General features: G+C 35.1%; 1 protein-coding gene across 1 annotated transcript in view; it reads left to right on the top strand.

Moving 5' to 3' along the window:
- LRMDA (leucine rich melanocyte differentiation associated) overlaps positions 1-25813 on the top strand; it is a 461971-nt gene that overhangs the window by 421896 nt on the left and 14262 nt on the right. The gene's annotated exons all lie outside the window — the stretch shown is intronic.

Below are 25813 nucleotides of genomic sequence, written 5' to 3'. Positions count from 1 at the left end.
ATGCATTATCACAAGTACAGTTGCAGTGCATAATAAATTAATTCAGAATGATTAATTTATAACTATTAATGTTAACACTTCTGATACGAGTATAGCTTTGAAATATTGTTTACCATTACTTTTAGTTATTTCAGCTTTTATATGTGTAATAGATAAAACAATTGAGGTCTAAGCTGTTTTGAATATCTTCACTGAATCTGGCCACATGCAACAGTTGAAAGTGTTAAGTACGGCATACGTATGCTGTGTGATTTTATAATTCTGTTTATTCAGATGTTAGATCTGGTGAAGTATTGTTTTAATTTTATTAGCAATTATATTTTTCATCTGAGTTTGCTGTTTGAAATTGAACCAACTGAATAGTGTAAAGGTGTAAGACCATTCTGGATGAAACCTCTTTTAATGCCAGTAGCTAAGGGTAAATTGCTTCACAAAAGTAGGGATAGCATTTTAATCTTCTATATCTGTAATGGAATCCTTTGTATGGTTTTGTATTATTTGCCCACTATGAGTAAACCTACATTTATTTCATCAAATTTTCAGAAGTTTTTCTTCTTCTAATTTTTTTCTACTTCTTTATAAACTATTTGATACAAATTGCTCATGGTAAAATCATTCTAAATGTTTTTCATGGCATGAATTAATGATTCTTAAGGTGCTGCAAAATTACCCTCATCATACAATATTATATACATATTACAGAAGTGGCTAATTTAAAACAAACATGAAATTGGGTGCAGAACCCAATTTAAGAGGTTTTATAAACATCTTAAAATTGTTTCAAATTTGTGCATGTTTCCTAGGATCATGCAAACTCTTTGTGTGACAACGCTCTTAAAGTCTTCTGTGCGAATATATTTTCAGATACTGATATGTATGTATACAGTTATTTATAGCTATACTCAAAGCAAGCAGCATTCCTCTATATATTACAAATATGATGTGCACAATAACTGTGGTTTCAAATTCTATCATATGTTATATATTGAATATATAATGTGGTTGTTCTTTTTTATGCTCTGTCCTTCAGGTTTCCTTAGGGAATGTGTCTTGTGCCCTCTGTATGTTCACCAGTTCCCCTCCAATGTAATTGCTGAGAATTTTGATGAGCTTTGGCCCAATTTACCCAACTAGTGGTAACATATTCTAAGCTTTCTGAAACTAGTTAGAGAATGATACAGCTTGATCCAAAATAAGAGGAAGGCTGCAGCACACAGTCATCAGAAAAACTCCTTAGTATGTTGACCTAGTGATGCAAGACCCTGCTGATAATGAGCTTCCTGAGAACATTTTTTTCCATCCTCCTAAGGTAGTAGTTATTGTCTCAGACTATACTTGCCAGGAGTGAAGTTGGTATGATTAATATTCATATTAGTGAATGGAATTATGATACATGGACATATTGTTCTGCCAGGTGTAATGTCAACAGTGAACAAATCAGACTAGCTTTTTCAGGGAAAAAAAATCTAAATCTAAGTCATGTTTCCCCCCTCCCCATTATGGTAAGCAGGAGATGGTATGGCTTATTCAGCATAAAAAGCAGACTGATGATCTAAAGGGGCTGTGATGTGGGGAGTTGTTTTCATTTTAGTCTTGACATGAAATACTTGGGAGAGCAAAATACCCCACCAAGAAAAAATACACAAAATGAGAATAAAAGCAAGAAATTTCCATCTGACTAGCTTGTGTTTACTGAAATGCGAAAGTATCTAGCAATCACCAGTCATCACTAAGTCATAAATATTTTATTTTGTATAAATTTTTAGACTTTCATTTTTCTCTATTTTTTCATATTTTTAACAGAACACTGAGCTTTCTTGTGCTTTGCTTCATTTCATCCTTTGTTTAAAATGCATCTGTTTGTGATATGACTGTCTTATGGAAAGATGCAGTCATTTATTAGAAAACAGTTTAATATTACAATGCAGTGTTCCATCTCTCTATGTAAGTGAGCTAAACTTCATTTTTTTCTGTGATGTTTGTGTTTTCTTTGTCAAAATATTGAACATAGTATCATGCCTGATTTTAATAAAGATTGGGTAAGCCTAGCTGGATAGGAGGCATTGAGCAAGATGTAGAAGCCCTATTTAATGACCAGATCATGACCTCATTTCACTGGCATAAGTGTAGATCAAAGTGGAAGATGCCTGTCCAGCATGAAGTGTGTTTCTGGGCATGACAGCACTTCACATCAAAACGACAGCTCAAGAATACGGCAGTCAAAATTGCTTAATTATGTGCCAGCTTTGTAATTATTCATCCCTGTTCCTACAAAGAGTACAGTTGTCATTTCTTTGACATAATCATTTAAAACTGTACCCTCCTTTAGTTCATAAATTGTATAAGAATTGTGCTTCTAAATGTTTCACATCTCTAAAACTTAGAGATGTGAAAAAGAATATAATTTGAAAATCCATTTTAAGACTCCATATTTTTACATTGTATATGATATGTATAAACAAAATGAAATGGTGAAGTATCAAAGCATATCATAACTTAAAATTTTTAAGGTCTGTATTCATGATAATTTAATCTAGATGATGAAATGTGGACGCATCCATTATATCTGAAATGTGTTCCTATGAATAAATACATACTGTCTTAACTCTCTTTAAATATAAATTTAATTGATTAGTACTTGCTTTTTATAAATGCATGTACTTCCCAGTATTTTGCAACCCCTCTGCCCAACAGCATTTTTTTTGTCTTCCTGTATTTTTAAGGTTAACACTTTTATCAGTTACGTTTATAGTGGCAAAAGCAAGCATTGTGCTCTTAGTCATATATAACAGTCTTGTAGTTCATAGGAACGAATCATTAGCAGGTATAAATGGGTGTACTTCCAAGTAATCAACATTTTATTATGTGAAAGGTATTCTGCTTCATAGCAACTTCACCAAGCACATCTTGTCCGGTGGGTATAAAGGAAACTCTGTACAACAAAAGATGGCAGTATAGGTGTTTTGATGTGGTTTTTTTTTTTTTTTTTCCCCTCAGATGTATTCTTTTCATCACAAATTATAATCATAAAGCCTGACATAACATTCTTTCTCTAAGGAACTAAATGGAGACCGTCAAATAGAAAGACAAGTCTAATATCTGCTGTTCATGTTATTGAGGGTATGTGATTCGTGCTCACACTGTTACTTGGCGGGTAGAGGGAGTTTATTTTATGATAGAGTAAATATTTAGTGGTACAGCTTAAGAAATAAGGAAAGCTAAAATCTGTAGTGTCGTTTTAGGATCATTGTCAGTATTGTGTTTAAACTCATAGAAAGTTTTATTTTATCAAAGTGATGAATGTTATTTAAAATTTCATTAAAATCACATGAGGCATAAGGGGTGTTTTTAGTGATTTTTATCCTTAACTATTTTTAAAAAAGACATATATTCTGCTTCCAGAAATGTATGCAAAGCATTTCTGCTAACGTATCTCATGGAACATTTTCCCTCCCTTCCTACATTAGGAAAAGAGGACTTGTTTTAAAGAGTAAATAAAAAGTGGCAGAAAGAACCTTAGAGAGTATCTTAATTGCTCTCAATTTTTTCCTTTTACTGCCACTGTGTAGAAGTCTTGACTTACGAATTTACAGCATTTGAAATAGATATAAAGCAAAGGACTTTTAAAAGTGTAAAGATCCATTGTGTCAATGCATTGCCAGATAGTAAGTTATCTGTTTGTGTTAGCTTCTACAAAATACACTGCATTTTAGTCATATATGTCAAGGTTTCACACAGTGAAACAGAACGAAGTTAGGAATTTAAGATTCCAGACTAGACTGTGACGCAGTAAATAATATTAACTTCAAGACATTGCAGCATCATGCTATTATTTGGCCCACTGAGGTGTCCATTTTGCTGTTTGTAAAGTCTAAGTATTTTAAAGAAGAGTCCATAATTGCTATTTACTCTGTGTATGTGAGCTCAGCACTTAGCACAGTGAATCCAGAAATGGAACTTAAGCAGTCATATTCACAAATACAATGATACTTTATTCAGAAGACTTTAAAAGTCACTAGAGCTGTCCCCAATTTTTTCAGTAACAAAAATGAGTTCTCAAAATATGGATATGGCTTGATACAATACTGAGAGAAAAAAAGTCTATCACATCTCATGGTGCTTATAGGGTGAATCAGTGACATAAGATTTAAAGGAACAGTAAATCTAATAACTGTGGCTGTGCAAAGCGGTAATAAGGGGCTTGAGAATTTATGTGAAAAGTTGTATAACTAGACAAATAAACAGAAAGCTGATAGTTCTTCAAATGGCTGATGAAAGTCTATAGAAGGTACCTGTGAGACTGTGCAGAAGGAAATGTGGACTTACAGTATATGAGGTTACTGAGCAACAAGCATTTTAACTGTTGATTCTGTGGTTCAGGTTACTGAGCAATAGATCTCTGTCATTTCATTGGATCAATACCAGACCAGTGTAGCACTAGCTACATAGCATACTGTCCTAGTGAAGAAACTTAATAATAAATTTGATCTGTCTGTGAATTTGTGCATCATCTGGGGTAAGCTTTTGCTCCTGGAATTAGTAATACGATCTAGAACAGTCTGCTATAGCAGGAAGAGAAGGGTCAGTATCCCCCCCCAAAAAAACAAAAACAAACAAACAAACAAACAAACAAAAAAAGAAAAAAAAAAAGGAAGAAAGTTGTGATAGTGAAATTGAAGATTGAAAGATTGGAATCTTAGCTGTGAAGAAGTTGTAAGTACCAACTTCTAAGTAGCACCCAAGATAGTTAGAAGTAGATTGAGTTTTGCTCTCTCTTTTTTTTTTTGTCTTGGTTTATAGTAGGTCACATGATTAAAGAGAGATCATCAGTCAGTGAAGTGAGAGAAAAGCAATGAGTTGAAACAGTGGGGATTAAGCTGATAGCATGCATCTGTTGAAATAGCAAAGGAATGTGTTCTCTTTGCCTAACCTACTGTAATTCCATCTGTCACAAAAGAAGAATAGACGCGTGGGTCATAGGTTTGTTAGGGTAGGGGGAAAAGATTTTTCCTTGTTGTTTGTTCTCATGGTGATATTTCTTGAAAAAGTGATACATGTATAGTTCTTTGTGATGGAATTATGTAGACTACATTTCAATATCTAATTACAATTGAAGGTAACAGTATGCAAAAGGTAATGTCTCTTTCCTAAAATAATTCCTTTAAAAAAAAGTATATGATTTTCATGAAGCCAGTGTCCTCTTAGCCATTAATGATCCCAGTGCACTTTTCACATAGAAGGGGTGTTACACTTGGAACCCTGGCCTGATTCCAATTCATGTAATTACATTCTGCCTCCATGGATTTCTCTGCAGTCTCAATTTACTAAGGCATTCTTCTCCACCTTCTGCCCTAAAATGTTATGTAGTGTTGCAGTGTGCTAGTTAACCACCTGCTACTTTGCACCTGAAAGGTGTCTGTCTTTCAATAGTAGTGAATGAATTCATCCTTTATAAGACTTTTTAAATATTTGTAAAGCACTTGGAGGTTCTCTGGTGAATGGCAATAGGTAGTGTATATCGTTAACTTCTAATTGAAGAAGCTACCATGACTAAGCTAGCATGAGTTTATCGCCTCTGTTATTTTTTTTTTTTTAATATATGTATATATTTTCTATTTGTGGGTTGAGAACTAAGGAAACTTCAGTTTTTAGATGTTGCAAACATATAGTCTGACTTTTGTCTTATAATTTACTGATTTAGTCTAGTTGACAAATTGTCATTCAGTATACTATGATATACTATAATACGATGATATCAGACATTAGGGCAAGAATTATAATTGTTTTCAATTACCAATGGATCAGCATGGCTAGAATTTTATCCTAAAGTTCTGTTTGTTTTTCTTTTGGAAATGAAAATACTGCTGCTGTACAAGCAGAGCTCACTGCATTCTTCCATTGTTCCTCCTTTGAAAAAACTAATGCAGTGGATCAGATGACAATACTGCTGGGGGTAGGTGATGTTAATATGCTGCATTTTGTAAAATAAGTAAATAAATAAATTGTATGTAATATTGTGTTGGCAAAACTCTGGGCTAGCCTGTGTCTATTCTTTTGTTTCTATAGGTAGTGTTTTTTCCCTAGATTTCCAGGCTTGATATATCTCATGCTCTCAATCACACTGATGAGTCATTCCCATTGAAATTGTAGTAGTACTGAGTGTAATGGACAGAATATATGTTAATTCCTAGCCATAAAACAAAGGTCCAGTTATAATGGTATAAAGCCATAGCAAGATTTCTGAGAGAGAAAATCAGAAAAGGTTTTACTTGTAATTTTTTAAATGTGAAGCATCTGGTTCAAACCTTGGAAATAATCATCACAGCTGAGTTTATATTATTAATTGTTTTGACTATGTGAAATAGTTTTCATGGCAAGTTCTGCAGTGTGTGTGCACACTGTGTTCTTAAACTGGCTTTGCTGTTTTGCTGAACAGTCAGAAAGGTTACCAAATGTTAGAGAGAAACATGGTCACAGGGGCCACTGCAAATGAAGGCAAAAATAATTTGTTGTGATCTTCACAGTAGTGTATCTTGTAGTAAAGGACAACATGCTATCAGGAAGATGATGATATAGACAGAGTTGTATATGAAGTTTACCAAGCTCTTTGGTATTCTCATTGGTAGAGGTTATACTGAGTGTTTTTTAGAAAGGCGTTTTTCACATATGAAGGCAGAATTATGTGAACATTTAAATAGTTTTGTTTATCATGCGTTCACAATTATGAGTTGTTCTTTCACGCCAATTTATCTAACATTGCTACATAGTTTTAGGTTGCTGATGTGTTGAAGAAAAAAAAGGGGTAGGTTTATACAATTTTAGATAATAAACTTTGTTTAATTTAACATCCATGTTCAATTCAACATCTATGAAATTATTAATTACATTTCATAATATATACATTATTAGAGTCATTGCCTTTGCATCCCTGTGTTCTCTTCTGTTTTCAGTGGTCTTGGTATAAATCCTAGGATCTCAATTACTGGAAATTTTGCCCAGTGTTTGCAGGGTAATTGTTCTTTTTTTTTTTTTATTATTATTATTATTATTATTCTGCTGTAAATTTCACCCTTACTTGCTCAACATCGCCCTCCCACTCACACACACTCCCTCCCCAGTTCTTTGGGAGCATGGAAGGTGAAGAGAAAGTATTTATTTGGAGCATTTACCAGGTCTTTCTGTGTGATTCAAATTACTGGATCCTTTTTTTTTTTTTTTTTTTTTTTTTACTAACCTTCATTACAATATATAAAGTACTAACCTTCATTACAATAATACATTCAAGAAATTTTCTCTTATGATGCAGTTGAATTTGTAGCAGTGAAGTTACTATACCCAGTCCGAAGAATGATGAAATAGAGCAGCTTCAAAATGTCATTCTCTACAAATAGTTATTCCTCTAGTTATTGGATTTACTTGCCATTAGCAAAATGTTTTTGGTTACACTGTGACATTTTGATTGATATCTGTGATAATGCGATAGGCCCTGGTTCCACAGAAGTGAATTTTATCTTACAGGTGTTTCCTTTTGACATCAATGGAATTGTGATTTGCAGCAATCAGCAGGTTACAAGTTAAGGTGCTAAGACCTAGGGATAAAGGACCATGTCTTTGTCATATCAAAAGTGGTGTAAGCACATCACACAGCATATTGCTGTGAGATAACAATGTGTTTTTAGTGTTGACATAGTCAAATTAGATGGCTAGAAAGAGAGGACAAGAACAAAAGGCGAAGTAAAATGAATGTACCTGATACTGGCTAATATTTCTAGTCACTTTGGAAACAATACAAGTGTATAAAAATAGACATCTGATGGCACTTTAGATACCTTCAAGTATTCAGCAGGTCCCTATAGGAGAAGTGTCTATGGGAGCACAAGCCTTTTCAGTCACTGTAGGAGGCCAGGTCGCCATAGGGTGGCTAATAGGGCAGTACAAGGTTGTGTTTAAGCAGCTGAATACTGCTTTTCCTGTAGCTCTACAAGAGAGATTGTGTGCTATTAATTATTGCCAGGTCAAGAACCCCAGTGCATTGTAGCAGTAATCCTCCCCCACACTATAAAGTCAGCCAAAATGTGGTCAAAGAGGCACCCTGGGCTGGTAGTGATGAGGTCATCTCCTAAAAGCTCGAGCATATCATTCATTCTCTCTTCATTAATGACCAAGAACATGATCAATTTGTAACTAGTTTATGAGTTATTTCAGGAAAAATAATTAATTTATTTCCAGAGAAGGACTGACATTTCTCCTCTTACCTCCTCTCTTACCAGAAATATATAGGCCAAAAGGATATTTTGTAAGAAATACTGAACTTAGCTTAATGGGTTTCTAAAACTGCTCCCTTGGTATAAGCAAGGATGCAGCACAATTGCATCTGCTCCCTTAAAATCATACTGAGCTTACAGATTCTGGTTCTAGTTCCTGAATGTTAGTTGAAGATGACACTAACCTCATGGTGTTAATATACAAGGAAAATAGTTTTATTAAATTCTGTGCCTGGTTGGGTTGCAGAACACAGTGCTAATTGTAGGTAGTCCTATTCAGGCTGGCCATTGAAAATCTTACGCAGTATTGTACAAAACAACAAGTTTTCACTGGATGTTAGGAGCAGTAGAATAGTCCTTGTACACTCAACTTCCACATCTGAAATCTTTATTGATCTATTTGTATGCATATACAAACTTATTCTGATCCAAGCATCCTTTACAACTCTTAAGAAGACTTCCACCAATATTTTTGTTGTCATTTCTCTGAATTTCAAATTTTCACCCCCCCCCCCCCTCCCCTCACCCCCCTTTTCCCCTCCTCCCCAATTCAGTGACATAAAACATTCAAGGTGAGGTGACTTTGGTTACATGTCCCTGTTTTAGGGGAAAACGAGGGATTCATCGTGTGGGGAAAAAAAGCTCAAAAACATATGTGGCTGGAGGACTGGGTATTCTCTTTGAAGGAACTAGGGAGAGTATAAAGCTTTTAGAGGAAGTTGTCTGAATTTATCTTTGTTATTCACAGCATCCAAGTACAAAGTATTTATAGGAAAACACACAAATTGCAATCAACTCTGCCATTAGGAACATCTTAACTTCTTAACAAATAAAGTTCCAATGATGTTTCAAAAAGAGCACTCTTTTGAACCCCATTCTATGAATGATACATTTTGTAGCTAAGGTTTTGTGTGATTTTAGCAGGCAGTGAACCTGTCCTTAAGTTATCAGAGTTCAATTTTTAAGTGTATTTAAGGTATGCTTCATTTCTAATGCATCAAATGGCATTATATCAAAGTGCCTAGTAAACTCATGAGACTTTCTGAATTGTCCCAAAGATGATTTATTTCTCTTCAGCGTTGGTGGGGCTTGAAAACCTTAGATATTTTTTCTCATCAAAGAACCTGTGGGATATTTACTTAATGATTAAATTACAGCTGCCTTTGTGTTTTTAATTTATGAGCTTGAAGCAGAAGGAGATGGAGCATTCTGTTACGTCAGTACAGCAAACTATCCTTCATATCTTACTCTGGCAAGTTTCATTAGGAAATGTATCATTTGGGTTAAAATAAGAAGTATATTCAGGATTGAAAAATTGATTTTTTTTTTTTTCCTTCCCACATTGTAAGACTAAATATACAACTTTTGTTCACATAACGGTTACAAACAGTTCACTGTGTAGGCCAAATGCTCTCTAATGCAGTAAAATTAAGAAATAATATGCTTTGAAAGTGATTTATGAGTGTGGTTAAACTGCCAGATTTACAAAGAAATAGTTCAGATCTTGGGAAGCCTCAGGAGTCACGTCAAAAATGAATTTGACCATGATTTAAACTGCTACTTTTCTTACATGACATTTAATATGTGTACTTTGGGGGCCCATATGTCTTTAATAAAATAGCATTAAGTTTTAAATATGATATGAATGCAGTCAGTTTCTAAATTCATAACCTTTTCCACAACTCCAAAATGCTAACCAATAAGGGAGTCACACATGCAATAAAACATAAACCTTAGAAAATAGTTTTTTATTAGAACGGTTAGACAGTTGGCAGCTGTGCAGTAATGTAATAAATACATGCAGCCAATGTGGGTTTATCAGTCTTTGTTTACACTGTAAGCAACAGGGACCAGACAACTAATTATAACTGAGGACCAAAGGTCATGAAAAGTGTATTTTGTCCAGTGAATGTGTGCTTGCTAGGTGAACCTTATAATGTTAAGAAAAGTAATTTATTAAATAAGAACTGCTATAGTATGCTTCCCAGTTGTATTTGTCTGAGGATATAACATTTATTAGAGAGTTGTATACTTTAAGATTGTTCTAAAGGACTAAGTATTTCAAAAATTATGAAAAGACATACACTGTTTACGAAGGATTTCAGTGTTTAGCAAATGGTGGCCAAAATTGTGTTCCATAAAAATAGAAATAAGGGAGTCTGGTCTATACTGAATTTAAACTCAATAACAAAAGAATGTTAACGTGTTTTGAGGGATGTTTCTTTGCAATGTGAGGTATTCCATTCATTTTGCTAACATAATCTATTTTAAGATTAGTTTCTGAAACACAAGCTAGCCTACAGCAAAACCAGCTTTATAGATAGCCTCAGTTTTTATTCAGGACAACGATTGCAAACAATTGCTTGCTGAGTTACGCGTTTATTCAGTGTGCATGGAACAGTACCACAAGCCTGATCACAGATTCTAGGTAGTCTGACATTCTAATGAAAGCTATTGAAATGGTGTGGGAGTCAGGAAAAGACAGATTTTGCGTACTCTTAAGAGTGTGTGGGGGATAAAAACTTCATTGTGGTATACTTTTTCCTCCAAAATGCTTTCAGAGATTTGATTTCTGGTTAATGTGGTTCTAGAAAAATGGCAAAAGTAAATTTAAAAAGTCTGCTTTGAGATATATTACAAAGTGTATATTCAAATGCTAATCTGCAGTCCTCTAGAATTATGGGTCCCCTAGAGCATCCAGAAAATTATTAACAGCATGTAATCCAGCTCAGTGTGAATGCATCCTTGCTCTGTTAGCCAAATCTTTACATAATACAAATCATTCTACCTATAAAAGCACAAATATGTTATTGTTCTCAACAGGCAATTTAATGCAGCTATAGGGAGGAGAATAAGAGAAAAGAAGATTACAAGCTGGCTGATCATGCTTTTATTTCTCTTAAATCTCTCGGCATTTCTCTGTGGTTGTACTTGTTTAAAGATTGTACGCAACTGTGCTGTCTATATGATTTGGAAAGCAAATCAGACTAAATATGAAGTTTCAATGGGTGTAGTTTTTAGGGGATTTATATACATTTTCCTGCAGAAACAGTGCTGAACCTATAATCTTTTATTTTTTTTTCTTCTTCTTGTAATTCCTTTGAAGGCTTAAATTTTGCTATAGAAAGCTCATTTATATTTGCACCAAGTTGTGAAGCTTTCTTCACAGAAGAGCTATTAAAGTTAATTATTTTCTGGAGGGTTTTATCAAAAGGACTATTAGTGTGAGTACATACAGGAAGCATGTGAATGTGGAAGAAAAACTTCTTATTGAAATAATATACAACTATCTCTAGTCACGTTGTGGGGTCAGGATCCTGCTTCAGTGGTATTATTTTAACATGAACGAGTTTAACTGGTAATTCTATAAGCAAAAAAAGTGGATCCACTCTAGCAGGTGAGCACTGTGCAGGATTTGGTCTTTTACTATTGCTTTCTGCAATATTTTTTTTTCCTTATTATTTTGCCACCTTGTGACTTTTGACTCTTACTATACAGTGACAGCGTATTCTTCTATACACTCTGTATACAGTGAGAGTGTATGCTTGTGACTGTCACTATACAGTTTTGTGTATATATGAAGCTAATAGTTTTGCTTTGGTATGTTGCTTTTGCTGTTTTCCACTAAGCACATTTCACTGTAGCATATAGATAATACATAACTACCAGTCATTAGATATTTATGTAAAATGCTTATTCTGGGTAACCAGACTGCCTAGTATTATTAGCTGCCAACAGAAAACTTAAACTAAATGTTTGTTTAAAACTAAGAGGTGGAGATACTGGCACCAGAGAAGTAGGCTCTCTAGGAAGAAGAATGGAGTGGTAGAGGCAACGAAAAATTTCTGTTACACCTGCTCTCATCAAGCCCAAACTGGAAGGAACTGTACTGTGGAAAAATAGCATTCCTGAGTTTGAAAGAGGGAATCACTCACATGTTGTGCAGTTAGCTACAGGTCAAGTCCATTGGACTCTTGTACAGAGAGCATAAATGTTTTGTACAACTGGGTCATAGAACTGTTCTTGGAGAGCTTCACTGACATTGCATGCATTTTGGCAGGAGTTTTGTGCTTTGTTTCATATTGCATATTGTTCCAGAGATGGCTACCAGGCCACAGTATTAGTCCATTGCCCCAGATCTGCTCAAACTTGCTGCTTCTGTACCATGCTCCCGGTCTTTGCTTCCTCTTGTGTGATGATTCATGTATTTATAGTCTGGCTAAGGATCTTCAGTGTTATTAACTTGTAAATAACAACTCAAAGATATATGCAATTTTGAAAAATTGAATGGTATGACAGGATTAGGCAAAAGCCCTGTATGTGTGGAGCAAAGTTTTTCTTTCATAAGAAAAACAAACAAACTTTGAACCCACTTTTAATCCTGTTGAGTAGCTGCTGAAGGAGTAGTCTGCTGTGTCAATGTGAGCAAGAAAAACAAGTTAAATTTGTGCCTGTCAAATGGTCTTTCTAAAGCAGAACTCCCTAAATATGTGCACATATTCTATCAAAAAAAGCAATCATTTTGTAAATAGAAGGAAATATTGTATCAGCAAGATTTTCATCAGCAGCTGTACAGGTAATTTGCTGATAGGAATACTTTGGGCTTTATTGTTTAACTCTGTAATAGTGCAGAATACTTGCATGGTGAGATAATAACTGTGATCGTGGATAGAAAAATATCTATAAATTGAGTTCATGGGCCAGGCCAGAATGTCACATGGATTCTAAGGACACACCTAACTTCCTGGCAAGCCTTGCTGCAAGGCCATTGACAATTGCAATGTGTGTATGTGGGGGGGTGAATTGCACAAGAAAAACAAACAAACAAAACCCGACAAAACAGAATGTATTTTATTTGCCTGATTTATTTTCAAACATGAAGCCAGAGATACTATATATATATATTTTTTTTTTATTATTTTTTTTTTTTTTGATAGCCACTTCTTGATTTCAAGGCAACAAAAACATAGCTTTTGGGTCTTTTTCTTTTTCCTTTTTTTTTTTTTTTTTTCTTCTCCCATATATTTACCAGTTTCTCTGGAGAGAAGTCTTATTTATATGAAGTGCTCTTTTTCTCCTCTCCCTCCTCCACCTCCTTCCAAGTAGAAATGAATAGATACATTGTTGGTAGAGAACTTGCTTGGTTTATCCACTTGAGGTCATATTTTGGCAAGTAGGGAGTCTATTTTTTTTTTCCCTATGATAAACCTCTAGTGGAATATGGTTTGGCTTGTAAAATCTGCTGCATACAGAGCCAATGGTTGTCTTGTCCTTTACAGCCTGGTCTTCTAACTTCTGCCCAGAATTCAGGGGAAACCCAAGATCACTGCCTGATGTTGTATCTCAGTGGAATTACTCAGATTCATGGAGCTCTAATTAAACCTACAGTGCCCCAGTTCAGGCCTTATAAATCTTAAGGAATACCAGTACAGTGAAGTGTAGGATGAAGGATGGTGTGGTCTAGAGGAACAAGAATATATGCCTAAATATACACATATATTTGTCAGTTTTACAGCTGGAAAGCAATTATGTCACAATGTAGACTGTCCAATTATTGCAAATGATAGGTCAGCTATTGTGATTTAGAAAAATCGGATATCTTTTTTTCTTTTTTTTCTTTTTTTTTTTTTTTTTTGGCTTGTATGTGGTGAGAAGGTTCAGCTGAAAATTTTTGCATACACTATAGCTACTCTAAGATGTGAGTAGTTTCTTCCAGTCCCGGTATTGGTAATAATGATGACACCGCATTATCAGGGCTAGCGTATAGTTGGATACGTGATGTATCTCTTTGAGGTGGCAGAAAATATTATTCTTTTATATACTCTTAAAGGAATAAATTAATCAAATGCTAATATACCATATATGTTGAAAATGGTAGTTACTTGATGTCAAGAAGGACAAGAGCTTAAACTGCTGATGTATCATTTTCTCATCTATAATGTTGGCCTGGTGGAATTGTTTGAGTTGGTCGAAACTTGCTGTATAGGGAATAAAATAAATCTTGTGGCTGCATTTCTAGGCCTAGGCTGAAGGGCACCTCTTTGTAGTCAAATCCTGTCTGTAGTGCAGTGGCTAGAAACAATTTGCACTATTAGTCAAGCCACTATTACGTGCTTTCTCTTCTGTACAATTCAAAGAAACAGTAATCTATCTGTTATATTTTGTATTAGAGAAGGTCTTTTTTTTTTTTTTTATTTTTTTTTCTTTCTTTTTTTTTTTTTTAATAAAAAAAGGAGGAGAATGATCTGGGTGTTTGGCTTTCTTGAAGGCTTTCTGTTCTGGTTCTTCTCCACTTAGAAAGAACACAAAACAGCATAGTTTTTTCCTTTGTTAGGGGCATGGAAAAACTATTTGTTCAGAAAAACAGTTGGGCAAATTAAGATGAAAATCCTACAAATAAGCCTGAGGTACCACTACTGGGAGGTTGGTAGCATGGCCCTGATACAATCTTATGTGTAGACATGTTTGTATGCTATTACTGGCTTGTATTAGGAACAGCGTGACCAGCAGGGCTAGGGAGGTGATCGTCCCCCTGTACTCAGCTCTGGTGAGGCCGCACCTCGAGTACTGTGTTCAGTTTTGGGCCCCTCGCTACAAGAAGGACATCGAGGTGCTTGAGCGGGTGCAGAGAAGGGCGACGAAGCTGGTGAGGGGCCTGGAGAACAAGTCCTACGAGGAGCGGCTGAGGGAGCTGGGCTTGTTCAGCCTGGAGAAGAGGAGGCTCAGGGGCGACCTTATCGCTCTCTATAGGTACCTCAAGGGAGGCTGTAGCGAGGTGGGGGTTGGCCTGTTCTCCCACGTGCCTGGTGACAGGACGAGGGGGAATGGGTTTAAGTTGAGCCAGGGGAGTTTTAGGTTAGATGTTAGGAAGAACTTCTTCACTGAAAGGGTTGTGAGGCACTGGAACAGGCTGCCCAGGGAAGTGGTGGAGTCACCATCCCTGGAAGTCTTCAAAAGACGTTTAGATGTAGAGCTTAGGGATATGGTTTAGTGGAGGGCTGTTAGCGTTAGGTTGGAGGTTGGACTCGATGACCTTGAGGTCTCTTCCAACCTAGGAAATTCTGTGATTCTGTGATTCTGTGATACTATCCCTCCAGGACTTAGAGTGGTTTTTTTTGTTGTTGTTGTTGTTTTGTTTTTGTTTTTGTTTTTTTTTGAGGGCTAAGAGCTGCATTGCCTTTACAAAATCTCTTCTTTCTCCAGGTTCTGTATATTCTGAGAAGCCTTTTAAAGCCTTGTGTCAAATCTACTCTTCCTGTGAAGTCTTTATAAATATTTATATTGCCCTAGTAAGGAAGAGTCAATCCATTAGAATGCTTTAGGCTAAGATTAGCACTCGTGAAGCCTATTTAGCCAGATATGAGTTTGCTTTATTTAATAACATTAAAGAGATAGTAAAAGAAATCTTCTTTATCAGATGGTGGTAAGATCCATGAAACAGGTTTATTTTATGTCTGACTATCAAATTATACTTTCCTCAGAATTCATGGAAATAGCAGAGTAATTGCCTGTTTGATTTGAGGGAGATTAACGTGTTTGTTAATATCAAAGCTGCTTCCCATGTGTGCAGACCCTTGATGAGGTCATCAACAGCCAACCCTGCCTTCTTTACTCACATTCTTAATAGAGCATGTGGTCTGAGATTGTATGGCAGCTAATGCTGATTTTTTTTTTCTCCTTCTGAAATACACACTGTTCCTGGTTTTATGACTTTCATGCAGAAGCATCTTGTGATTCATAGTTGACTCATGAAGATATTTATAAATCAATGAATATTTGCAACACATAATTTGCATGCCACAGAAGTGGAGTGAACCAGCATCCAGGTAGTCATATTAGTCTGTTTGGTTTAGAAACGGAATCCATTAACACTGCATGTACATATATGTTAACACCTTGTTATATAAAATTTACTTGATTCTCATGCTAGATACCTCATTGAAATGCTAAAATATAAAACTTCTAACAACTTTTTTGTCTGAACAATTTTACTGGAAGATTGGAGTTTCGTTGAATTCATAGCAGTTTTACCACTCCTCTCCATGACGTTCAAGTTACTGGGAAATGTTGGAAGTACTACTTTTTAATAGATCCTTGGGGAGGTGGTAAATACACTTTTTCTTTCTTTTTTTTTTCTTTTTTTCTTTTTCTTATTTCTTCTTTTTTGAAGGTTTCTGAATTTTTGTATGGCTTCATTATTCTACAATGTAATGATTGAAAAATATTTTGTTCTAGCAAATTATTACCCCATAATGCTTCTTTAGAAATAATTTTTGAGGGAAAAATAACATTCTTTTCTATAAAACAGTAAATGATTTTAAAACTAAGGCCTTAATATTTTTAATACAATATTTATTACTTTTATAATATTTTATATATTTTAGTGATACCAAAATCAGTTTCCAAACATACCTGCATATCGCTTTGAATTGAGTCAGAATTACATCTCTATAATCCCTGTGATATGAATGAGAACACCAGAAATTTTATTGTTTTATGCAGTTTTTTTCCTAAGGGATGGTTGTATTCCTGCAAGACTGGCATTTTTTTTTTTCTCTCTCTCCTGTGTCTGCTTGGTTCCCTTTTTCAGTACACGTATTTTTCTAAAGGTACAGAAGAGTTGTGGAACTGTGACCTTCATAAAAGAGGCATAAACCTGGAAATCTAACCTGTTTAAACTATCATGTGGTATTTAATTGAAAGAATTTTTAATTCACTCTCTAATTATAATGTAGTGATTACAATATTTGTAATACTCATGTATTAATTAGTCCTTTAGTGAGGCCAGTAGTCTAGTTTCAACAGCCTATAACAATTTCTTTGTTTTACTCGTTTGTTTAATATAAACAAAGGCTTAAAAATCTTTTTGAATATATGTGATGAAATGCTTTTTCTTTTGTTATGAGCCATTAATCTAATACTAGTTCAACACTGCTAGCAGCGTTAGAATATCTTGTGTTACTGTTAGCTTTTAGTATAAAGAAAAAACATAGCGTAGTGTACTTTTGCATAGTACAGACCTTTGGCAGCATTGGAAACAAATCTCTTAGGCAGGAACTTAACTTTATGGTTGTTCTTGCAAACCTACATAAAGGGTAAATGTACTTCAGGTTCAGTTGCATGTGCTGCATAAGGGATGCCAGACATTGCATTTGTGGATCTCTATTTACAGTAACCATCCAACCACAGACCTCTGAAACAACCACTTCCTTTAATGTTAGATATATTTATTATCCCCTGAATCTCTGATGCGTTTTCAGAATCTTACAGTATTCCCTTGGCACCAGTATACATGAGAATCAGGGCTGTAGCTCCTGAAACCATCATACTTTAAGAGTATCCTTGAGTTGAGGTTTATTTAATCCAGAAAATCCAGAATAATCCAGAAAACAGTTCTTGCTTGATTCCTGTGTTGTTTGTTTGTTTGTTTGTTTTGACCCCTCCCCCCCCCCCCCCCCCCCCCCCCCCCCCCCCCGTATCTAGAACATCTTGGTCTCAAATGAGCAGATTCCTGTAAGAGACCTATCATCTATCTTGCTGGAGAGCTCAAAACACATTACTTAAGAGTAATAGTAATTAATGCCACTAAGTGGTAGTAAGGAAGGGATTTGACAGAAAGATTAGGAAACCACTGGACAAAGTGAAGTAGCAAGGAAATGAATGATGAAAAATCCTGGAAGTGGAAGTCATGCAGATTACCCAAAGTGGTAGAATATTTGAGCCAGATAAGAAGACAGTGCAGCTAGACTCTGTGGTTTAGATGAGCTCCATAGAATGGAGAACATTAAAAAACAACCAGGTAAAAGAAGCAACCTCCTCTTTCCTTTCCCCCTCCCCTGAGCAAATTAAGAAAAAAAAATAAATATATATTTTTTTGAATTTCTTTTACAGAGCTGTGAAAAAGTGGAATATAGAAGTATAATAAATGGTAGCACTGTCAAATGATTATAATGACCTCTGCATCCAGTTAAATATAGCATACTATGCTCTGTCCTTTCTTTTCTCAAGCAGACTAGAATACCTCATTCTCCAGATGTTAATGTGAAAGTTCAAACAGGTCATGGATAAGAATCATCCAGTTTTACTAACTCATCAAGGAAAGATGGCTTAGTTTATAAAACAGCAACAACAAAAATATGAAAGAGTTAGTCTGTTCTTCTGGTTAAAGATCTGTTTGTTGTGAACAGTCTTGATGTACTATTACTTCTCAGACATTGATAATGTCTTCTAGACAGAAGGAATCCACAAACAATGTTTATTCTGGCAAATAGGCAGAAAAAAAAAATCACTATCTTTACAAAAGAAGTGAATAGATGGACTCAAGCTTCATCCCTAATTCCTTGGTACATTTCATACTATTTTTTATCTCTGTATATATATTTACCTTCAAAAATGAAGCACTGGAATTTCTCTTTTTTTTGAGAGAGAGAGAATCATTGCAATGTGAATCTACAGTCCTAATTGTTGTCTCTGAAACAAGAAATTGATAAATGCAGTTCCTCAGTTCCCTCCCACCACACACACTTTTTTCTTTTCTTTGAAACAAAGATATTCACATGTTCCTTTCTATCTTTCTCGACACATCCTTGTTTCCCAAAGTAGGGAGGACAGACTTTCATATAAATGGTAGATTTTTTAATTTGATATAATCCTAGAAGTGATGTTAGAAGGACATTAAAAATTTGGTAAAAAAAAAAAAAAAAAAAGAAAAGTTGAAAAGATGAGACAGTGTTAATTGGATGGGCAGAAGATAGAAAAGTGCATTATCTTGAGTGAAGTTAAGGAAATTTAAGAAAATGGCAGATGTTTCCATTGCAGAGAAGTTGCACAGGAGCAAAGCCCTCTCTGAAACCTTGTCAGCACAATTTAGTGAGGCCTCATTAAAGAAGCATGTTTGCCAAACTTCAATAGCTGAAATACACAAAGTTAATATATTTTTATCAAAGTCAGGGACTTGCGTTAACTGGAGTTCAACATATCGGATTGGTTGTATCTTTCAGAGAACTGCACCCCCAAGTAATCATAAATACTTACGCCTGTTTTAGAGTACTTCTGTGTCGGTTTAATTCTATCTAATATTGAAACCTCTTTAAGTTGTATTTAAAACATAGCATTTTCTGTGTTAGCCTCATTCATCAAAAGTGAACGTATTTTTAATATAAACTTCATGAATGATATTTTAGCACTGCATTTGTTTGACTAACATTAAGAAAGATCGCCAAAACCCTTTAAGTATTACACATCATCTCAAAGATAACAAGAGGTCACACAACAAACCTCGCATCCACAGATGAGTTGTGTTTGAAGAGCTGAGTCACGGTTTGCATATAAATCATATGGAATGGCCCGTTACGAACACCTTGTAAAACTCCAAAGGCTTTATGACTGTTAATAGCAACTGCAGTAGTGATTTGCTGGCTAATTTGAGACAAAATATGTTGCAGTGTGAGCAAAGATAATGTGTTATCTGAATAAATAATAGTATGTTATTGGTTGTGCACTTCAGAAGCAAATGGAATGTCTATTACCTTATATCTTCCAAGTAGATTTGACATTTCAACTTTTACTTAGGACTTAAATCAACCTGGTTAGTGACAAACTGTAAAGTTGAATCATGCATTAATTTTCTTCTGTACATGTTATTCATCACTGTACTAACCTGTGAACTAAATGTAAGTTGAAACAGTGGTAATCACTCTGTAACTGCAATTTATTCATTTGAAGACCATCTTATTAGTGTAAAAATAGTTTGAAGCGACATTTTTATAATGATTGTGATAAAACTTTGATGTAGCCTAAATGTGTGTAAAGTAAGACATTTATAATAGCCCCAAGTGTAATATTAACACAGCCTTTTAATGCACGTAAAAAGAGATCAGTTAGTTTTTATTATATTACCTAATACAGGTTAGATTCTCTTTTGGAGTTAAAGCTTTGCTGGTTCTAAATGTCAAAGTTAGTGGAAGACAGTGAAGTGAATTCACATCTTTTGAGAGGTACTGGGTAGGCAGCATTGCAAAGTGGAGTTAAATACTGTCTATACAAGTGATGGACAATGTTACTTTATGCCTGCTCTGCACGTATGCTCTGATAGGGTACTGTGTCCTATATGGAGCAAAACCCCAGGAAGTGTAACAGCTCAGTTCTCAGGTTCCCTGCTGGAATTCTTAAAAGCACAATGTTCAGTGAGCAGATATGAAAACTGTCAGCAATCATAGATTCATTCAGGTTGGAAAATACCTCTAAAATCATCTAATCTAGCATTTAACCTAGTACACCACTAAACCATGCTACCAAGTTCTACATGTACATCTACACATTTCTTGAAGTCCTCCAGGAACTGTGACTCAACCACTTTCCTGAGCAGCTTATTCCAATGCCACACAACCATTTCTGTAAAGAAACTTCTCCTGATATCCAACATAAATGTGTTTGCTGGTCTGATATGTATTTAACAGAAAACAAACAAAAAACAAAAACACCCCACAAATTATTATGTAGCTGAGGAATGTTGAGGGGTATTATAACATATCATGCCCACTTGAGATCATGTGGTAGATTCCAAATGATGGCTCAAGAAGTAAAAGGATGAATATCTCATCATTTTGTGGTTCTTGAATATAATTGGAATTTATTTTTTAATTTTTTTAAAATATTTACATTATGCCCTTGAAAATACAAGCATGAACTGAAATTCTCACAACAGCTGAAGTGAGCAATAACGTTGGATTTTGTAGAAAAATTCTCCAAAAAATGTTAAGTGATGTGAAGAAATATTATCAAACCTTTCCAGTTCAAAAAATGTCTTATATTGCATGCCTCTGTCTGCTGAAAGTTCGGCAATACTCTGCAGCATTTCTTAAGTTTCAGTTAAAATCTGTACATTTTAAGGAATTCCTGTCCTTCATTAAAAGCAAAGAGATGTCTTAATGTACACTTACATCATGAACACATGATTTTTCACTTGGAATGACGTTATTACTTGAATGTTTCTTTTCAGTCCTTCCAGTGTGACGCTTTTTCTTAGTATTTCTTCAGTGACCTTCTCATATCCCACAAGTTCAACTTTTATCAGAGAATTTCCCTCATTTTTTTTTTTTTTTGTACCTTCCCTATGATTAAGTTCTGTTAAAGTAACCAAGCACAAATTCTTCGAATTTCCAGGAAATCCATCTGTTTTTGCTAAGCCAGTAATTGCAGCTTATTTTTACTTCAGTGTAAGGTGATGAAATAATTAATCATCTTAACAGTCTGAGGTATTGTTGCTAGATTTTGGACTCAGTATATTTTAGATAAATGAGCCTGCCTTTAGAGCACTTGCATAACCATTTCACTGAATAACAGTATGGCTTTGGTAGTTCGTAAAATAGTTATATTGAAAAAAAAAAAAAAAAAAAGACAAAAAAAAATCTGCTGAAGATAGGAGTAATTAAAATGTATAGCGTGTCAAGATGTCCCAAAGCCTATGCTTGCCATAAATATTGAAGATTTCAAGAAATCACCTAATTATCACTTGGCTCCGTTGTAAGATTGTATTTCTCAGTGTTTTTCTGTCATAGTAAAATTCATAATAGAATAGTTACACCAGTTGTTCAAACAGTGGTATGAATTGATCCTTTCAGAGCTGATAGTGGTGGTTGTTGAAGTTTGCTAAATGCCAGATGAAACTAGCATTTTGGTGTTATGCAAGACACATTATTGCTATTTGTATTTATTTCAGAGACATAAAAATCTACAGTTTATTTACGTTTCCCGAGGAATGTTTTAAACATTGATTTTATTTAACAATATTAAATCTATGTCACAGACTAAATTGTTGAATAATAGTTAATTACTTCTATAAAAACTTCTTGTTTGCTGTATGAACCTCATAGTCTCTGTGAGGTGGGTAGGTTATCTGGAGATAATGCTCCTGAGTTGCAGAGCTATTGTTCATCTGAAGATTCTGTCTAGGATAATTATACTAGAAAATCATTTCCCATAAACCTTGCTATAAATCACTTGAATAAAACCCAGTATGCTTATTATAGGCAGTTTGTCTTATTTAGTGATGGTCTTAGAAAGCTGTGATGGGGTCACTGGCAACATGTGGAGGTTCTGTTGGAGTCAAATTCCAGAGTTAATATTCTGCTGTCATTCTCAGATATGTGACTAGTCTGAATTCCATCTTGGGAGAGAAATAATTAAATTTACTTTCCCAATTAAGATCAGACTGCAGAGTAGCAATTGGCTGCAGGGAAAAAAAAAAAAAAGCCTACTATTATTCAAGCTAGAAATTACTCTCAGTGGCCAGGTCTTGGCAGGTAGTTGGACATCACTGTTTTTGGAGGGACATGCTGACCCAATCTAGCACAGAATGGAAAGTTTCATACCTAATTTAATAAGCTTGCAGTTAGGTTTGTCAGGATTTCAGTTATATCCCCAGTTCAAGAGCTTTATACTTGACAATAAGAAATAATTTTGAGCTGAGACACCTTTTTTTTCTTCCTAGAACCTCTGCCCAAGACATTACTGAAAAATAAATGCAAAAGACTGAATGATTTATTTGTACAGAGACAACTGCACAGAAAACTCCTGTGATTTTAGGATTGCTGGAAGAGTTGCTGTTATAAACCACAAAAACATGCACATATGGTGGAGAAAGTAGCTAAAAATAATGCAAAATCTGATGTAAAGAATATGTGCAAAGACAGATACATATTACTTAAAAATGTAAACTAAGGAATATAATAAAAATATGGTAGCGTTGAGACAGAAAACCAATAACATTATACTGTTTCTCAAATGTTATAGGAGAATACAAGTTGAAATGTAATTTTTTTCTAAGAAGTATACAGAATTTCCATTTAAAATGTGTTTTATCAGAAGATTTGTATGAGCTTTCCACTTCATCACAATAAAAAATAATAATTCTGTAGGTGCACCACTGCATACCTCCCTAGACTTTCATCAGCTAAATAAGGTAGGTAGCTAACAGTTAAGAGCAGAGGAAAAGGAACATAAAAAGCATAAATTATGTCTTTGCATATGAAAAGTCAAATTTTAAGTGCATCTTTCTAACCACAAATAGAATGCTAATGTATGTTTTGTATGAACTTTATGCTTAGCAAAATTACAGTGTGTAGGGTGAGATAACATCTACAGATCGATTAAGATTTTTTCTCCTTTTTCTCAGGCAAAGTGGGGATATCTGTCTTTTGAATGCAGTAAACAAAAACAGAACTTCATAATTTCAGCAATGAATCCCAGTTTCATACATGCTACAGAAAAGACAATTTACAAAGATTTGGCTCCCATTACTTAAATTTTTAGTCTTTCTGTGCTTTGTCCACATACTATTCAGAGGGAGTTGGGTTGCATTCTCAGTTTAGTATCCTGGTAGATCAGCTTCCAGTGAATTGTTTTGTGTCTGCCTTTTTGCGTGCTTTTCAGAGTTTTATTCCAAGTAGATTTTAATTCACTAAGTAGTAGCAAGGTCTACGTATAATACACCATTTTACTTGAATCAGTTCAACAAACCTGAATGCTACTGATATCACTGAATTATACAGTTTTCCAAGTAGCAGTATTTTTTACTTCTAAATGTAGGTCTGGTTCTTTGGGCCTGTATTCCACAAAGTACAAATACTGTTGAGTGTTGATGTGTCCCAGGTTGAAATGTGAACTACAAACAGTAATGAACATTTCTTCCTTGAAACAGCAGCTACATTCCTGTGACAAAACACAGTATACTTCTGAGCTTCTTCCTCCCATTTCAGTGAGTCAGAGTGTTATGTTATTGTTGAAACGCCTACAGTCGTCTTTAGAGATTCCCAAGTCAGAACAGCCTGAAACTTTCTCAGGATGTGGCTGACAAGTCCTGTGATCTATGAAGTGAGCAGCATGAGAAGTAAAGAAGGTATAAGCAAATTCTCCCTTTGCACACTTACCTTAACAGATGCAATTTTTATAGTAGTTACTTGATTACTTAAATTACTGAAGCTTGTTAGGGATTTAAAACTTCAAGGAGTATTTTTAAATATATATCTATATATATCTGCTTTGTGTGTGTGTATATTCTCAGTTCGAAAAATAACCTTTTCTGACTGAAAGGGCAAGACAAGAATGGTATTCAGTAGCTGATTCAAGTGGAAGCCTCAAGTTCTGTGGAAAATCTGTTCAATTTTTCAGTACATTTGAGACTTTGTTGTTACCTCTGGAAAGCTTGATAATGTCTCTATACATGCACAGAATTAATTGTATGTTGCTGCTATTCAACTCAATCATTGGTATTTTTGGGAAATGTGGAATAGTTACTGAGAGTTTCTACATTCGCAAATCCATGACAGGTGACCTGAAATCTACATAACTTCTCAGATTTGTTTTTTATCAAACAAAGATGCATGCAGCCTTTCTGGTGCTCAAGATCTTCCTCTCAAAAGTCAGCTTTCACTTTGTAAGGTAGAATCATGAAACCTCTAGCTGCTATATGTGTAGCAGGGACAATTCTTACTGTATGTATATTACAGTTTTGATTTGGGCTTTGATTTTAAGTTTAGGCCATTAGAGTTTAGCCTTGAAGTTGTTCCTGGGAGGTGGGTCCTGCTGACTGTGATTCCATGATAAATACTGCCTCTTAGCAGTGCCCATTTACGCACTCCTGTTGTGCTCTAGTGTTCTAGATGAGCTTATTTGATTGTAGATGTGACTCTTTATGGGAAGGCAGAAAACTCACGTGAGACTGATGCTAGCAGTTCAGGATCTTATGTTTTGATACCATTGGAGCAGAGGATGCATATGAGTGCTAGTCACAGCTGAGAAGCAGTCACAGCAAAAAATGATTCCGCTCTGTACTTATGCATCCTCAGCTATGCTTTGTTCTCAGCTAAACTTGTTTAAAGATACTGGTAAAGTTGAGCAGAATGGTCATTCCACAGACTTCACTTGGGAAGCAGGAGTAGCAGCTATATTTCCTACACAAGTTCAGAGGCCAATTGCACAAGCATGGTAAAGGTTCTCCTGAGAAGAGCTGCATCTTAATGCTAAATTGGTCACTTTACTACATAAATGTAGCACGGGATGAGTATGTGTGCAGACAGGTTCTAGTTTCATATCAGGAGCAACAACTAGAGCTTTCTAAACTTCCACAGTTAAGTCTCATCATTTTGTATATCAAAACTTAGTTGTAGCACCATAGCCCCCAGATTCAGACATCTTCAACGGGCTGATATATCCTGAAGTTCAATAGTATAGAGGCATGCAGATTGTGGCATAATTTGTGCTCAGAATCGTGGAAGGTATAAAATACTGAAGAATAGCTGGTATGCTCTCCCAGGGAGAGGGGGAAAAAAAAAAAAAAAAAAAAAAAAGGCAGTTATTTTTTCCTGTTTGTTTGTTTGTTTGTCTTAGCCTAAAGCAACTAACTGAATATAGCTACTTTTTCGATATAGCTAATATCAGGCAGTTCTTAGAAAGGCATAGTACTCTAAAGTAACTGTCTGTAAAATGAAGACCTCATAGAGATAACGTGAGAATTATATAGAGTCAGCATAGGTAGACCAGTAAGATCT

This window comes from Aythya fuligula, chromosome 7 (assembly GCF_009819795.1).
Source record: "Aythya fuligula isolate bAytFul2 chromosome 7, bAytFul2.pri, whole genome shotgun sequence".
Classification (NCBI taxonomy): domain Eukaryota; kingdom Metazoa; phylum Chordata; class Aves; order Anseriformes; family Anatidae; genus Aythya; species Aythya fuligula.
Note: the sequence above shows the minus strand (reverse complement) of the source record. Positions and strands in the feature narration are given on the sequence as shown.